The sequence below is a fragment of the Urocitellus parryii genome, chromosome 3, assembly GCF_045843805.1.
Source record: "Urocitellus parryii isolate mUroPar1 chromosome 3, mUroPar1.hap1, whole genome shotgun sequence".
Lineage (NCBI taxonomy): Eukaryota > Metazoa > Chordata > Mammalia > Rodentia > Sciuridae > Urocitellus > Urocitellus parryii.
Genome location: NC_135533.1, coordinates 47,868,385 through 47,875,201, shown reverse-complemented (window position 1 = coordinate 47,875,201; position 6,817 = coordinate 47,868,385). Strand labels below are relative to the sequence as shown.

The 6,817-nt window shown below is 36.5% G+C and overlaps 1 long non-coding RNA gene across 1 annotated transcript; it reads left to right on the top strand.

Moving 5' to 3' along the window:
- Positions 1 to 5,469: 5,469 nt before the first annotated feature.
- On the top strand, positions 5,470 to 6,151 carry LOC113182706 (uncharacterized). Its single transcript, XR_003300783.2, has 3 exons — positions 5,470 to 5,503; positions 5,651 to 5,686; positions 6,106 to 6,151. It is a non-coding gene; the product is annotated as an uncharacterized LOC113182706 (long non-coding RNA).
- The last annotated feature ends 666 nt before the right edge of the window (positions 6,152 to 6,817 follow it).

Here is a 6,817-nt window from a genome sequence, read left to right as displayed (position 1 = left end):
GTTTCAGATCTCTTAATCCATGGTCAACCAACTTCATTGTCCTGGGTTTAGAATACAGTGGGATATTGTGGCAGAAGGCAGTGGTAGATGTAAGCTTTTAGCTCATGGTAACTGGGAAGCAGAGAGAGGGAGGGGATAGAAAGGTAGAGCAAGGAGCTAGAGAGAAGAGAAATTCTTCCAGGACACACCCCCAGTGACCTTCTTCCTCTGATTAGATCCAAGCTCCTGGTATTCCATTTATCCATCAATGGATTAATCCACTGATGAGGTCAGAGACCTCATGATCAAATAAATCACTTTTTCAAAAGTCCCACCTCGGTCCACATGAGACTGTGGGAACACTCTAGATCCAAACTATAACAATGAGTTACAATTTGCTTTCTTAACATATCAGTGTCAATATGTGAGTTATTTATCTTTTCTAAAGCGAGACCAAGATGATAGAGATTAATTCTAAATATGCATGCAAAAAAGATGGAGGTCATGATGCTTAATCTTGAAAATTAACACTTGCTGAAGTGATGTGAAAAGTGAAAAGAGAGAGAGAGAAAAAGAGAGCTGTTTTTTCAGTATAAGTCTTAAAAGAGTGCCTACTTGCCCCTGGATGATCACATACCCTCTCATTTGCAGGTTTGGACAGAAGTTTTCTTATTTTAGTCAGAAGTAAGTTCTCAGAGACTGAGTCATCCTGAGGATTTTTTTTTTTGTAATCAAGAATGCCAATTCATTAATTCATAACAAAAAATAACTAAGAAGTCAACCAGAATAACACTTGAGACAGCCAATTAATAATAGAGTTTCCCATAGGAAAGTTTCTTTACAAACTCAAATCAATGTTAGAAAGTCACTTGGTAGTCATGATGGTATGAAATGGTGGAGTTGCACAAACCTCTGGAAATTAAGAGTTAAAATAATAAAACATTATCACCCGTCTCTGCCATAGGACTTTATTTCTAAATGAGCATTAACCAGTCCCTTAGATAGTGATGGAGACTCACTGCTGAATTCTTTTTATTGAGTCTTCATATTCAGAATGATTTATCAGTCACCATAAACTTTCCTATGATTTCATACTTCCTCATAAAAATGTTGTATTTTCGAAAATTATGGTTCTCTCAATTAATTGTGTCTCAAGAGACCATTTATTTTACAAAGCATCAGAAGTTGCTTGTTTATATCTAAGAAATAGTTGTCTGAGCAAATCATTGGAAGGTTATTTTTTGAGGGAGTGTTAAATCCAATAATGTTTATGCTGGTCATAGCTGACTATTGTTTCTTTCCAATGTGAATATGTATGCCTTATTTTGGATCTGAAACCCTTATGCCAGATTGTAGAAGTAAACTGAGATTGGTTACACAAGCAAATAAAAACTACACATTGGGTCTCAAGTATTTCTTAAAAACTTCATATATGCAAATTAAGTGGCAAAACTTCATATATGAAATTTTTTCTTATGGTTTTTTTTTTTTACCAAAATGGAATTTACCTACATGATATCATGTGTGTTTTATATGTGTGCAGGTAAACTTGGACTTTTAAGACACTGAACTCTCAGTTTTCTATATTTACTGAAGGGCAGTAATTATAAAATGCTGTAAACATTTGAAAAGAAATCCAAAGTAAATAGTAAATCCAAAAGAAATCCAAAGGCAGATTGAGTCACAGGCAATATTCTGAAATATTTCAAGTGCCAAAAGTGAATTGTATATTAGAGTTAAGCAAGGTTGATGGGATCTTTTTTAAAAAAACATAAAAAAATTTGAGCAAAAGTCAAATTAGTTGACTGGTTAAAACTGTTTTAATCAAAATCTCAACATAAAATAACATTAATAAAAAACTTCCTGAGATAGGTTTAGGAACCAATGCCCTGTGATATGTTCTGAGTAAAAATAAACAATAAGCTCTTTTTGGGAATTGATTCTGTGATTTTTGAAAAAAGTATCTACATAATGTACCTGGGTTTCTAATACTGTTATTACAACATTTCCCTGCAACCATTAAAACATCACTTTTATTTATTTATTTATTTGTATGTGGTGCTGAGGATCAAACCTAGTGCCTCACACATGCAAGGCAAGTGCTCTAACAGTGAGCTACAACCCTAGTGAAAACATCAGTTTTAAATGGAAGAGCAGACACTTTAGTTTGAGTTTTCCTAGAAGAAATCAGAGTACTAAGTATAAGGACTAGGACTAGTAAATTTTTTGCTGTTGTTGTCGTTTGGTTTTAGTATCAGGGATTGAACCCAGGGGTACTTTACCACTGAACCACATCCCCAGCCCTTTTGATTTGAGACAGGGTCTTGCTAAGTTATTTAGGTCCTTGCTAAGTTGCTGAGAATAGCTATGAATTTGAGATACTTCTGCATCAGCTTGTAAGCAGCTGGGATTACAGGTGTGCATTGCTGTGCCCAGCCATAGGACTAATAAATTTTGAAGGAAAAGGAAAGAAAACAAAAGATGTTGTGTATAAATTATGCTGCCCGGCCCAGGGGGCGCTTAGGCAGCTGGAGACCTGAGGTGGGAAAAGGGACATGGAGTGTGAAAGTACCAAAAAGGAGGAAGAGGATACAGAAACAAGGAATGTATGCATGAGTGCACACCTACATACATATACATATCTTTACACATTCGTGAAGTTGACTCCACTTATCGGATTTCCTATGCAGGACTTCTAAATGTCTTCTTGACCAAAAATATCTCTTCCAACTTTCTCCTTTAGTTGCCTGAAATTCTCATTTATTTTGGGAGGATAAAAGCGAAGACAGTCCTGCCCTTGTCTTCTCATCATTTTACCGGCATCCTGTTAACTATATTCTGTTTCTTTGAATTCCCATACCATGTCAGCACAATGAAGTGTATGCATACCAGGTAAGTTTAAATATGAGGGAAGATGGCAACTTTATGTCTAGCCACAGAGGCCTCAGCTCACAGAGGGACCCTGAGGTGACAAATGCAAAGCCTACTTGTAGGAGAACCAAAAAGAGCAAGGGTCGGGGGACCCTGACCCACCCCGACCTGCTCTACATTTTTTTATTCAAGGAGGGTTAACCATGAAGGTGTTCTGGAGAAGTTCTGGTAGGAAAAGTGCGGGTTTTATAGACAAAAGATTTAGAATTGATTCACAGCACTATAATAAAGCAGCTGTGAGATTTTGCACAGGTAACAACCTCTCAGCTTCAGTTCCTGACCTGTAAACTGGATAAAACAGTAACCTACCTTGGCCTCCCAGAACCCAATTTCCTTTCCATCTACCTAGTAATTATGTCTGGTCAAGTTGACACTAGTGTGCACTTGTTTCACAGGCTCCTCACATTCCTATCCTCCCCACCGCCCCTTTCATGTGGGTCAGAGACTAGCACAGCAAAGGTCACTGCTTAGGTTGAAAAATAGTCTATTTCTTTAAAAGAAAAAAAAATCTTGTTACATTTTGATTTTTCTTTCAAACATCATAAAGGTAAACATCAATTCACTCCATAAATAAATTCCAAATTAATGTAATCTGCTTTAAAATTCAATTCTGGATTCTAAGACTACCTTTGTGCACATAGTTCCCTATGACTTTACACGACTGAGATCAGCTGGCCCATACCCTACTACAACTTTTAAGGTTACAATATTTAGAGTTACAATAGGGTGGAAGGTTTTCGATGCTGCTACTCCTTAGGTCTTCTGATTATAAGAGAGCTAGATTTTTCATGGCCACAGGATAAAAAATGGAGAAAAAGTAGAGTTATTTTTTTTAAATTCATGATCTAATCTCTCTGTGTTGCATAGTATTGCTTTTTTTGTGGTATTCTTCTTGCTTCTGATATTTTAAAGTATCTTTTAACATTTCGATTGGTATAATATATTGAACATATATATTAAATTATTTGAACATGTTGTTCACAGAAACCTAAAAAGAATTAATTTTAAAAATCATTATTTTTGTGCTTCCCCAAAACTCAGTACAGTGCTTTCTCCACTTTCTAAATTTATTTCTACAGTAATGTTCTTGATTTCATCTTTTAAGGTCGATACTTTGCCTCATATCTATATTAAATTCACTGGAGCAAGGCCCTGAGTACATTTGTCAAGTGTCCAATTTGATGATAACCAAGTTAACGAGTAACATTTGTTATTAATTATATCAATAAAAACATCGTAATCTTACAACTCTGGTTTGAACCTAATAGAGTAGGAGGTTTGAGGGATGAATATTCACAAGCAATTAATTGACTGCTCTTTAGAAAAAAAATGCTTAAAAAGTCATTTTAATAGCCTCTTTGCATCCTAACCAGACTTCAGTCAAATCAAACCATCTCTGAGCTAAAAAACTGTAATCAGTTCCTCAAAATTAAATCTAATGAATTTGTCTCTGCAGAAGGTCAAGTAATATATTCTCATGAAAGAAAACTGTTCCTCATTTAATGCATCAGTTATTAAAAAAGGTGTTTCATTTCCTGTTTGGGTTCTGTCTGTTTTCCCTTTTTTTATTACAGCATATTAAAGTCAGTGTCTTGCCAACATGCAAATGATATGTTAAGTGCACACGGGGGGCGAGGAAAGTGGTGAGGAAAGGGCCAGGCAGACCTATCAGCTACGTGATTATGCCCAAGCAATGGAAAATCACTGAGCTTCCAGAACTTCCTCTATTTTATGCTCAAATGACTCATAAATACAAGTAAAAATTCAATGGCTGATTCTTTTTTTTTAATATACTGAAAAATCATAAAGCATCTTAGACTTTGGTACTTTCTTTTTAGTAGAATTCAGACTTTTTCTTTTAAAGAAATATTAGAGTAAAGAGAGAGGGAAAGTAAGAAAATAGAAAAAAATACCATAAAAATACATCCTTTTCTGTCATAACAAAGAATGGACTAAACATAGCTATTGAAAAACATCTTGCCAAATGCTGCTAGACCCTGTATGTTTTATGCCATTTAATCCATATTATCCTCAACTTAGAACTGAAGAAACAAAAGTTCATCTTTCAAACAGCTTTTCCAAAATCATAAGCTACTAGGGGTGACACCTGTGTCATACTGACTTTTAATCTCATTTTTTTTTCTAGCCAACAGCATGTTGTATCTGATTTTTGGTAAGGAAAACCTATTTCAGTCTTATTAAAGTAACCAGGTATATAATCATTTCTCTCTAATTCAGTTTAAAAAGTTGATTAGATTTCAAACATATTGAGATAAAAGAAAATGGATAAGACAGTGTGTGTGTGTGTGTGTGTGTGTGTGTGTGTGTGTGTGTGTGTGTATGTTTATTTCTTTGATGAACCAAGCTAGAAGCTGAGGGAAATTTTCATTTGGGCTGGCTGAAATAATCATCTTCTCTTTCTAGTTCTTCTAGTTTGTTCCTTGGGTAATGGGGTCTCTCTTAAAATAAGAGAAGCTGTAGATGACCAGGTGTTTGATAAATGCCACTATCTTAAACAAAGCTTCTGTTGGCCAAGACTGAAGGTCCCTGATGAGAGGAGCAGAGCACAGCTCAGAGGATAGTGCTGTTGTCTGTAAGTTCCTAGGAGGAGGTGATGCCCCACATGATGTGGTTGGCGGTATCTGGGCCCTGGGACTTTGCTCTATTTTTTCTTTTCTTTTAATTGAGAAAAATAACTCACATACCATGACATTCACCTTTAAAAATTTTTATTTTGTAGTCCTGGGCATTGAATCCAAGACCTCACAAATGCTGGGTAAGTTCTCTACCACTGAACTACATCCTGTGCCCTTTTAAAATGTTTTTATTGTAACACAGGAGATCTAAGTTGTCCAGATTGACCTCAAATTTGAGATCCTCCTGCCTCAGCCTCCTGCGTAGCTGAGATCACATGTGCGTGCCACACTGCACCCAACACATTCATCCTTATGAAGTATATAACTCAATGCTTTTCAATATGTTCACAAAGTTGTAAAATCATCATCAATATTGAATTTCAGAACATTTTCAAAAGAAACCCCTCCAATACTCATTGACCATCAGTCCTCATCCCTCTCCCATCCCCTAGTCCTTAGCAACCTTAATTCTGCGTTCTGTCTATGGACTTGCCTGTTCGTCTATGTTTTATATGCAATTGTGAGGTCACACATCTGATGATATTTTTAATTACTATAGGTGTGTTCCTGTATGGGGCACAGAACGGTGCAGGATGTTGTGTTTCCTAGGTGTTCAGAGAGCCGCCCAATGTAATTTCCTTGCTTCCCCTTCAAATGTGCCCAGCAGCAGTAGAGGCCATCTCATTTCTGTCACAAGGATTGCCGTTCCCCTGGAGTTTGTAAGGATCCTCTGGTCCCCTGGAGTTGTGGACATTAGATTTGAGTTTTAATTAGAAATGTCTAGCCTCTAATATCTCTCTGTAAGCAAATATTATTCATCAGCCTTATTATTTCAGCCTGTTGTTTCTCCTTGTTCTTGGAAACCCCCTCACCGAATGTCATTGTGTCCAATTTAAGGTCTCTGAATAAGTTTAAGTCCCTTGAAATCAGTTGAATAAGCCAGACATTCAAGAAACATCTTGGATATTCTTTCTATATGTTTTAAATTCTGCCCCTTTCCCACCCTAACAATCAAGTAACAGATTGTGTGGATATTAACCACCTCTTGGTGTCTCCTCCCACTCTCTCTTTATAGGTGGCTCACCTGTCACTGACATGGCACTTACCACTACTAGATAGCAATCACCATCTTTTCTGGTCTCTATGCCTCCTGTCTTGCCCTACTATATTACATTGTCCTCTACAATGCTCCAAAGGGTCTTCTAATAGTGTAAACTTCTAATATCTCACCCCTCATCTTAAAATTCTGGAAATTTTTTCCAGTTTTCACA